General features: G+C 43.4%; 1 long non-coding RNA gene across 1 annotated transcript; it reads left to right on the forward strand.

Moving 5' to 3' along the window:
• The first annotated feature begins 489 nt into the window (after positions 1-489).
• On the forward strand, positions 490-2,025 carry LOC143104258 (uncharacterized). The gene is made up of 5 exons (XR_012983033.1): positions 490-577; positions 1,207-1,332; positions 1,442-1,580; positions 1,824-1,876; positions 1,985-2,025. It is a non-coding gene; the product is annotated as an uncharacterized LOC143104258 (long non-coding RNA).
• Positions 2,026-11,123: the final 9,098 nt, after the last annotated feature.

An 11,123-nucleotide genomic window follows, 5' to 3' on the forward strand; every position in this document is an offset into this window, starting at 1 on the left:
ACGTAAGTTCCATCTTAGCTTAGTTCTAACGTAAACTACGTTGAAGTTTACGAGCTACTAAAATCCCAGATAGCAAGCATAGTCGGCCCGATTCTGGCTGAGTGCTGGCAGTGTCGGCTGAGGTCCGAGTCAGCTGAAGCACAGTAAACACAGTCGGCCCGATCCTGGCTGAGTGCTGCCACTGTCGGCGGAGTTTCAAGTCGGCTGAGGCACTGTCCCCTTGAATGGGCCGACACTGACACGCAGTAGTTGGGCTGATTACTGAGTGTCTTATTTGGCCCGATTGGGGTTTGATGGGCTACTGCCAGTTTTCGAATCAATCTCGGCAGACGGATTTCATACAGTGTGTGGCCCGATACTTCAGGAACGAACAATGATCAGTATCGCGGCTGTTGGCGGCAAAAATGAAACATTTAGCGACAGCCGGACGCTAAACGTACATGGCCCAATTCTGTAAAGTGACTGTCGGCCCATTAGCAGACATGTGCTACATGTGGAAGAGCCACGAGCAGAGCAACTGTTAAGTTTGAAACCAGCAGGACGGCGCGAAACTGTCTCGTTTTGGACACTGCCTGTGGTAAGTAACTTTACCTTTAGCTGCTACCTGTTATTGCATGTAAATCATTATGAATGTACGTAGGCTTATTATTGCAGACAAAGTTTAACAAGTAGCATAACAAGAATGGGTGTTTCAATCTAACCCCCTTGACGATGACGAAGCTAGCGGTAACATACGTTATGATTTCTTAGCCTACTTTGTTGGCCTAATTACCGTTAACGTCAGTGTTGGTGGTTAGTCAAAAACGTTCAGTGCTGTAACGTTAGCCATACTTGCATAATTATGTGGTTTTCAAAGAAAAGTGTGATCGATCTAATCATTTCAGAAATAGCTTAACAGTTAACCAGTATTGCATGACTTAGAATATTGCGATTGGTAATTGGGCATTTCATCGTTATCTATCCAACTTCAGGCACTGCAGGCAGGACTGAGACTGTATGCCTTAAGAGAGTGTGTGAGAGAGAGAGAGAGAGAGAGAGAGAGATGGTAGCAGGGTGGGTCCTGTCCTGGTCATGTAAAGCTCATCAAAATCTGTATTTTAAGGTCGTTCTGTATTTTGTACTGAGGGGTTGTTTATGATCATGTAATCATTTTGAACACACATACTTCCATTAACCTAACGTTACTGTGACTTTTTTAAAATGTAGCCTACACCTCAGAATCCAGGCCACACTGACCAGAGACCTGCCCTGCACTCCTTTGGATGAAGAAGGCTACCCGTGTGTGTGAACCATTTCTTGTGTTGGAAAAACAGGAGACCTGAAGAGCTCTTGGTAAGTTGTACATTGATTTAATAGAATAAGTAATACTTTTTTGTTTAGATGAGCCAAATCATAGGAATCAGCTTTCATCTAGGCCTGTGTTTTGTGATGTCATTTTTAGATGCTTTTGGTTTGCCTCATCCATTATGTCAGCAAAGAACTGGAGTGGGCAGGAAACATGCGCTGTTGAAAACATGGCCAACCAACTGGAGCACCCACAAGGCTCTTGTGAAGGAAGTCCACAAGCCTTTGTGCTTCAGGTCTGTATGTGTTGACAAATATGTCTTGCTTTTGGTTATTGTCATTGGTAATATATCAGCATTTAACAATCACACAATGTCAATGTTGCCCAAAATAACTACCAGGGAGGTGTTACCAAGACAGCTGCAGAGTGGCAAGACTGGGCTTTAGTAATATTTAGTCAGACAGTAAAGGATAAATAGTTTAATGTTTTTTTTCTTTTCTTTTGAAATTACATGCTGTCCATGCATCTCAAATTGAAGGATGGATGGAAAGAACTCTGATCAACCCCCACAGAGAGCTGAGGTGGCTATCTGTAAGTATATTTGAGTGGACAAACAGAACTTCTCTGACAGATGACATGTTGAAATCTTGCTTTAGACCTCATAATGATCTTATAATATTCTTTTATACCTAAATGCAGTTTGGAGACACCCCCGGCTGGTAGTGCTGCTGAAACTAGTGGAGGCAACAATGAAGCGGCAACAGAAAGAGAAGGCAGGTGGCAAAGGTTGCTGCTATTGAAAAATACTTTGAGAGTGAGTATGTGTGCATGTATGTAGCTGGGTAGGTCATGGTACATGGTACAAAAATACAGAATTTAAAGCACACTTTACACTTAACTCACAACCCACAACTACTGACAATGGAATTACTCTTTTAGAGTGAGTGAGTGAGGGAGAGAGATTTCTGTAAATGTTTAATGTTAATTTAGAATAATTTATTTCTTTGAATCATTATACAGTTTTAAAATGTTTAATTGTTTGTGTTTTTGTATATGAAAGATGTCGATTGTTGTAGATAAAAGTAGATTGTATATTTTAACTTGTTTAATTTCTAAAGTGTATATATGTAAAAGCTTGTATAATTTTTAAATGTTTGTTTTATTTGCAAGGTTGTGTTTGTCAAACTTGTTAAAAAAAGTAGCTTGTGCTTTTAATTACTAGTTCTGGATTTGTGTTTATTTTCAAGTACTTTTGGTAGTTAATGGGCCACATGTGGCCCGGGGACCCAGCCGACATTCAGCCAACACTCAGTCAGATCAGTTTTATAGTGCGTGGGCCAGTACAGGCCCAGAGGCCCAGCCGACACTCAGCCAACACTCAGTCAGATCAGTTTTATAGTGCGTGGGCCAGTACAGGCCCAGAGGCCCAGCCGACACTCAGCCAACACTCAGTCAGATCAGTTTAATAGTGTGTGGGCCAGTACAGGCCCAGAGGCCCAGCCGACACTCAGCCAACACTCAGTTATATAGTGTGTGGGCCAGACCTGGGCCAACAGAATGCATGACAGTCATTTCACAGTGTGTGGGCCACACCTGGGCCAACAGAAACAATGAGTCATTTCACAGTGTGTGGGCCACACCTGGGCCAAACGTTCCAATAAGAGTCATTTTACAGTGTGCGGGCCAGACCTGGGCCAACAGAAACAATGAGAGCCATTTTGCAGTGTGTGGGCCACATCTGGGCCAGAGGAAATTCTTTGTGTCAGTTATCAGTAACTGGGCCATTGTTGGGCCGGAGGCCCAGCCAGAACTGGGCCAACACTCACAAAACCCTGAGGCAAGGTAGTGGGCCAGAGGTGGGCCGGTCAAATTTTGCTATCTGGGATGTATCGGTTTGCACCAAACTGAATAGTTTCAACGTAACACCAGAGAATCGGTAGACGGGCTCTGGTAACACAAGTTATGACTTAAATTACACCCCCCTCTCCCTAGGTGTAAGGTCCGTCGTAGGTGAATTGTTAACATGGGTTTCTCATTTAAATTGTGGGGATGTTAAATTTAACAAAGTATAAGTCGAGAAGAGTTACATACGCGAACGATTACACACATTTAATTTAGCTAGGCTACTTGAGCAGTGCTTGAAAGTCGTTTGTATACACTGGAAATCATATGGACCTAGCAGTAGCCTACAAATAGGCTACCAAACATCTACCTATTATTACCACACAAAGCACATTTCATTGCTGTGGATTGATCTGTTATCAGAGATTTCATTAGCCATAGTCTTACCTGAAAGAGTGTTAACGTTACCGTTACCTTCACTAACGTTAACGTTATCCACTGCGGTAGCCTACGTTAGGCCAAGTGGTGGCTGAAATATTCCCAAAGCACATAGCCTACAATAAAATAAAGTCTGTTATTTACAAATACAGTGTTATTTTATTCCATACAACAAAGTAATTGCGGAGGAAGTCAAACCTAGATGTGGCTTTATCATACAACATTAGTGAACGTTAGGCTACCCAGAACACTGAACAGTTTTTTTCCCCCTGCGCCTGCCTTTACTAACATACAAGTCCACCATCCTTCCTCCCCCTTCTCGTTCCGTGAACCTCTGGCGTTGTGAGTTAAGACTTTTTTTTAACTGTTCCTGTGGTGTTGAGCAACTACAATTCCTGTTAATCCTACAGTTTTACATTATAATTTATTTAAAGTGAATAAATAATGAAAAATAAATAAAATGAAATAGCTAAAGTAAATCGGAAGTGGAAGTGCATCTGTCAATTCATTGAATGTTCAAAGTATTATGAATCTTTATTTAGAAAAAAAAACACACATTGGTTGGCCTATTCATGATGCATCAGCAATTACACATGTTTAGGGGAATAGGGCATTATTAATATACCATGTAAGGTGGTATGTGCTAGAAATGGGTAAACCACTATCAGTGAGTCTGCCCGTGAGGTGGGGGCACCGCCGCGTCAGGCAGTGTCCCACATTGTCCCTCAGAAACATACCCCTTGTCCCCCCTTGTGCTTATTAGCAGGTGGTCACCCTAGTTACTGATGCTGTTTACTAGTTATCCCACAAACTCTCGGGTGCTGCGCGTCGGGAGTTCTCTGCCTCCGCCTCGTTCGTTACATAATTGTGAATAACGGGACACCTCGGCGGACAAAGTACAGACAAGTCCTAAATTATGCGATAGCGAACGTCAAAAAGTCTAATTGCTCCTTTTTGAAACGGACTGTCAGAAAAGACTACCCACCCAGGGCCAACCGTAATTTAATCCGACCTAAACAAAATCGCATCCTGAGCTGGCTATTAACGTGCCTTTTAGGCTCTCAAAAGTGTAGCTTATAGCCTATACATGGACACAAGTTGCATGCTTAAATAGCCTAAGAACTTTTTTAAAACTGTTTTGTTAAACTATTCAACCGTAACACTTGCCATCACACATGCACCTCTTCCTCTCCCTCTCGTGCACTCACACACACGATGGCAAAGCATCCTCTTTGTGACAGGTCCCTTAACAAGCACATAGCTCATTGTGCAGGCCTCTATAAAAATAATTGCTATCACTCAGCTCTTGGATTAACATGATACACATGATTTACACTTGCAAAGTGATGCAAGTTGATAGACAATTGTGTATCAAAAGAAAAAAGGAAAGTTTGCATAATTAAATGATTTTGAATTAAATTTTTGCATCATATAGCCTTTACTATTTATCCCCCTTTTTGACAAATGACATATCGGTTTTACATATCGGTTATCGGCCTCCTGTTTTGGTAATAATTGATATCGGTATCGGCCCTGAAAAAAACATATCGGTCGATCCCTATTTAGCACCCACAAGAACCCTTTTTTCTAAGAGTGTACAATGCAAAATTGCTTCCTCACGATTGGAAGCTCCTGTAGCTGCATAGGATTTCAAAAGACGGCAAAATGCCGCAGGTTTGTGAATAGGTCTGTGAGTAAGGAGTCCTCTTGACTTCTTTTAAACTGTCAGAGGTGGGAAGGTGTGATCTGTTGGGGGCAGGGCCGGATTAACTGGGCACAAATATCTGATGGCCCCCCTTCCCCCCAGCCAACGTGAATCGGGTGGTTAGTTAATAGGCCTATCGTGAAGATTTTTCCTAAGGCACGAGCGCATCTGTGAGGCCAAGCCTCACCAAGTAGCTCGTTTGTTTACAACTAACATTCCATTTAATTAAACTGCTTTATAGGCTATGCCGATATAGTTTTCAACATGTTGAATATTAGTGTCGGGTGAATTGAAATGTTCTCAAAGTAGCCTTATGGCTGAAAGCTGCTTGGGATCCCCCCCGTCAAGCAATATAACCATACAAACGCGCTTCCTGCACTCATTGTTTCAAAAGGAGTAATTTTGGCTTTGTCAGAACTGAAGAGCTGTGGACGGCACGGCACGGTATGCCCAATGAAAAATAAATTAACGCAACGCAACACAAACCAGACCCCGCTTCTCTCGCGTCAGTCACTGACATGAACGAAACACAGAACCCGCTTCTCTCACGGCAGTCACTGACAGTAACCTAGAATAAATGCATGGGGAAAAACAATTCCCCATGACAAAGACATCGTATAACACTGAAAGTTAATATTTTGTCACTAGCAACATACATCTGTCCTTTGTCAAATGTATTATGTTCCAAGTAGCCTATGCGTAATTCTGCTTCATAAAGTTGAACAAATACATTTGCTTATTTCGCAGAAAAATATAAATAGCCAGTTAGGGTCTACAGTGCAGAGTTGGTAAGTTATGGTAGGCCAACTTGCAGTGAACATACAAACAGGGGAAATTCTTTCTCTTGTAGCTGAGTAGCCTCAGGTGCGCACGTAGACATAAGGCCAAACATGCAAGCGCCAATGAATCGTGCTCTCACGACAATCACGCCGTTAAACTTAAATAGGTTAAAGGAATTATCCGGAGTAAAATGCACTTTAGATCGATTTCCGGATGATTGGGGGTACATACGTTGAGTTGACATCAAAATTATGTCATTCGGATGTGTTTTGAGAAAGTTCGATTGTACCGTTTTCAGTCACAACTCGTAGCCTGGAAGTGAGCGGGGCATTTCAATTGCGCCGCTACAAAACGCTATTTCTATACCTCTTCTACAGTTCCAAACAACATAACACTTACGTGGTAGTGAGTAGAGGGTCCCTAAAGCCAAACCAAAGTATCCCGAGGTCTTTATGTGGTCGAATAGAGAGTCCAGAATGAATTTCATCAAGCCAGTACCTTTCCGGGAATGTTGCCATCTTTGCCGCCACCTTGAGGGGAAAGTCCGTAGGAGTCTTATTGCTGTGTAACACGCTCTGGAAATTCACAATTTCGTCGCCGTTTAAAAAAAAAAAACATAGTCCAGTCCATACAACTTCATTTCAATTTCGAAAGAAATACTGGACTATGTTTTTTTTTTTTTTTTTTAAACGGCGACGAAATTGTGAATTTCCAGAGCGTGTTACAACACACTCAGCAATAAGACTCCTACGGACTTTCCCCTCAAAAATTTCCCCTGTTTGTATGTTCACTCCAAGTTGGCCTACCATAACTTACCAACTCTGCACTGTAGACCCTAACTGGCTATTTATATTTTTCTGTGAAATAAGCAAATGTATTTGTTCAACTTTATGAAGCAGAATTACGCACTAGGCTACTTGGAACATAACACATTTGACAAAGGACAGATGTATATTATAGTGACAAAATATTAACTTTCAGTGTTTTACGATGTCTTTGTCATGGGGAAGTTTTTTGTGTTTCGTTCATGTCAGTGACTGACGCGAGAGAAGCGGGGTCTGTGTTGCGTTGCGTTAATTTATTTTCAATTGGGCATGCCGTGCTGTGTCGTCCACAGCTCAGTTCTGACAAAGCCGAATTTACTCCTTTTGAAACAATGAGTGCGCGCGTTTGTATGGTTATATTGCTTGACAGGGGGGATCCCAAGCAGCTTTCAGCCATAAGGCTACTTTGAGAACATTTCCTAATTTACCCGACACTAATATTCAAAATGTTGAAAACTATTTCGGCATAGCCTATTAACTGACCACCCGATTTACGTTGATTGGGGGGCAGGGGGGGCCATCAGACATTTGTGCCCAGTTAATCCGGCCCTTCCCCCAACAAATCACACCTTCCCACCAGCTGTGACAGCTTAAAAGAAGTCAAGAGGACTCACTCACAGATCTATTCACAAACCGGTTTTGTGGCATTTCGCCTGTTTTGAAATCCTATGCGGCTACAAGAGCTTCCAATCGTGAGGAAGCAATTTTGCATTGTAGGCATAACTAACATGCAATAACGCCACCAACAACAACCAAAACTAGGCTACTCATTGTCAACATGTAAATTAAATGTAACATTATTGTGAATCAAATTAAAATGTTCTCTTTTGCAAACGTATGTCACTATCTGTCATTAGCGGTCTTCCTTTGTTTACTTTTATGCCTGCCCTCTTGTGGCCCCTTTGTGTACTGCTTCTCCCATGTGCTTTTGTTTTTCCCCCCATGAGTGTTTAATTGTTTGCCACCTGCCCCTGATGGGTCTGGCTTAATTGTTTGATCGCTTCCCCTACTTAAGCTCGGTTCACCCTGTGCTCTGTGTCAGGTTGTCTGTCCGTCTCTGAGAGTGTGCTCCGTTCAGTAAGTCCTCTGTGTTTCCCCTTGTTGGATTTTGACTAGTCACTGCCAAGCTCATCATTTTGCCTTTTGGAGTTTTTTTGAAGTTCTCTGTTTTTGGCCCTTTGAACTGCCTTTACTACTGTGGACATTTGCTTATGCAGTCTTTTGAGTTTGTTTTTTTCTGTTGACTTTTATATGGACCACAACCGGTTTAACTTCTGAGCTTTTTCCCTTTGTTGGATTTTTTGTCGTCCACGTGCGAAATAATAAAAGCACTGAAAGGAACTGCTATTGGGTCTCCCTGTCTGTACTATAACAGTACAACCTGATCAAGATGGACCCAGCAGACCACCAGCTGAGGAGCGCCCTTGAACAGCAAGGAATTGTGCTTGGAAGACACTCCACCCAATTGGACGCAGTAGCTGCAAGTGTCCGGGACCTGGCTGCTCAGATTCAGCCCCTGCAGCTAGCACGCTCAGCTTCTGCTTCAACACCTGCAGCCATCCATTAGCCTAGTCTGCCCCCACCTGAGAAGTACTCGGGTGAGCCCGGCACTTGCCGCTCCTTTCTTACTCAGTGCTCACTCATTTTCCAACTTCAACCTGCCACCTTCCCTTCTGACCAAGCTAAAGTAGCGTATGTTCTCACTCAACTCTCTGGTCGAGCAAGAGAATGGGGAACAGCATTATGGGAGGCAGAGTCACCGGTCTGTGAGGACTTCCGTGAGTTCTCTAACGAGATGGAGAGTCTTCGACCGCTCTAAATATGGCCATGAGGCTGCACGGGAGCTGCTACACATGCGTCAGGGCCGCCTGTCTGTTTCAGAGTTCGCCATTGATTTCCAGACCCTGGCAACATCCACTTCCTGGAATGCGGGAGCCATCTTTGACACCTTCTTGAATGACCTTTTGGATGAAATCAAGGATGAGTTGGTGTCACATGATCTCCCATCAACCTGCGAGGAGTTGATCGACCTAGCCATCAGAGTTGACACTAGGCTACAACAGCGCCCGGGTAGAAGATCCTTCTCTTTTCGCCCCAGACCGGCCAGCAACATGGTCACCACTCAGCAAACCACCAGCACTTCCGACCCAGAGCCTATGCAGGTGGACCATGCCCGCCTGACCCCAGCAGAGAGACAGAGGCGAATGACCAATCGATCCTGTCTGTACTGTGGCCAGGTAGGGCACTTCATCGCTTCCTGCCCAGTAAAATCCAGTGCTCATCAGTAGCTAGAGGGGTACTGGTGAGTGTGACGCCTGTGAGGGCTATGCTGATGTTTCTGAACAGAAGCAATTTCTTCACTCGTGTGCAGCGTTAAGGAAATAGGTCCACAGAATTCCGTATCAACAGGAATGAGTTTATTCCAGTTGTCCAATGTAGTAATCACCACAGTACATAAAAATAACTGATACTTATTTCTCAAAACTAATACGCTACGCTACGGTAAGAAAACTGTGTTGCTCCGTACTTGTAAAGCCCTCAACTGAAATAACAGCATTAAACAAACAATAACAAAGGTGCGTTCTAAGAACGTGGCTGCGTGCAGTGTGATGGACCTGTAGCCATAGGCCTACTGTTTGAACAACAACAATAACAATAATAATAATATCATTACAGAATTTAGAACAATACAATTACTTAAGATTAGTTAGTTGGTTATACATGTATTAAAAAATATACAAGATTGGCAAACACCCAATTATATTTACAAAGCTATTTTGGCTCCAACATACCGGCCCCTAATTGTCCTCTTAAATAAGAGACAATTATTAATTTATTGAAGTAAGGAGCCAAAGATCAACAAACTGGGAAAACTAAGCAAAATAAACTTTCTAATCTTCGTTGCTTGATTTACCGTTTACCTGGTGTCAGAGGTTACCAGCACATGACACACCGTAGGAGGGCAGTCTTTACCACTGCCCTCAAATAGTTTTTATCTGGTGTCAGAGGTTACAAGCACATGACACTCTGTAGGAGAACAGTCTTTACCACTGTCTCATTCAGCTTCTTGGAGAAGACAGATCTTTGTGATCGGTCTATCCAATGTGCTTGTTTTAGTTTTTAAGCGTACCTGGCGCACAAGACCTTTCTTGTCAGGAAATGTCTCAATGACTTTCCCCAGGATCCATGAGTTGCGTGGAGCAGTGTGATCAACGAGCAACACAATGTCTCCAACCGTGAAGTTGCGCAACACACGTGACCACTTATGGCGCTCTTGTAGCTGAGGTAAGTATTCTTTTGTCCAGCGTTTCCAAAATATGTCTGCAATATACTGAACTTGCTTCCATCTCCTGCGGGAATAGAGATCTTCCTTTTCAAAGAGACCAGGAGGAAGAGATGGCTTAGACTGAAGGAGCAGGAGGTGATTGGGGGTAAGAGCTTCCAGATCATTTGGGTCGCTTGAGGCCTTAGTAATCGGACGGCTGTTGATTATGGCCTCTGCTTCGCACATCAAAGTTTGAAAACCTTCCTCGTCCAATGTCTGGAGCTTTAAGGTGGTGTTGAGTATTTTTCTCACTGACCTGATTAACCGCTCCCAGACTCCGCCATGATGAGAACCAGAGGGGGGGTTGAACATCCATTGGATTCCTTTCTGACGTGTAACGTCTTCAATTTTGGATATATTCAACTCTTCAATAGCTCTCCTCAGATCGCGATCGGCTCCAATGAAGTTCTTTCCATTGTCTGAAGGGAGGAGTTTCACATGACCTCTTCTTGCTATGAAGCGACGAAGAGCACTGATAAAAGAGTCTGTGTCCAATGATGATGCTACCTCAATGTGGACTGCACGAATGGCCAGACAAGTGAAGATGACGCCATACCTCTTTACGATGCTTCTACCACGCCGAACGGCGAATGGACCGAAATAATCAACTCCACTGTTTGTGAAAGGAGGTTCGTCTGGTAGGATTCTGTCATGAGGCAGGTCGGCCATCTGCTGTTGACCAGTGGCACCATGTAAGCGTCGACATATCGTACACTTGGAAAGAACTTTTCTTATGGCTGCATTGGCACGAGGAACCCAATACTTAAGTCGTAGCTTAGAAAGCATGTGATTGCGACCACTGTGACCTAGGTTATGGTGAATGTCTCTCAGGATCAGCTCTGTCACGTGGGAGTTTTTGGGTAGAATGGCAGGGTGTTTATGCTCTTCAGGCATAGCAGCTCTGCAGAGTCTTCCACCCACTCT

This window comes from Alosa pseudoharengus, unplaced genomic scaffold, assembly GCF_046254945.1.
Source record: "Alosa pseudoharengus isolate Yale_2024_CS ecotype anadromous, Long Island Sound unplaced genomic scaffold, YU_APseudo_1.1 YU_APseudo_1.1_scf_5, whole genome shotgun sequence".
In the NCBI taxonomy this organism is placed as follows: Eukaryota; Metazoa; Chordata; class Actinopteri; order Clupeiformes; family Clupeidae; genus Alosa; species Alosa pseudoharengus.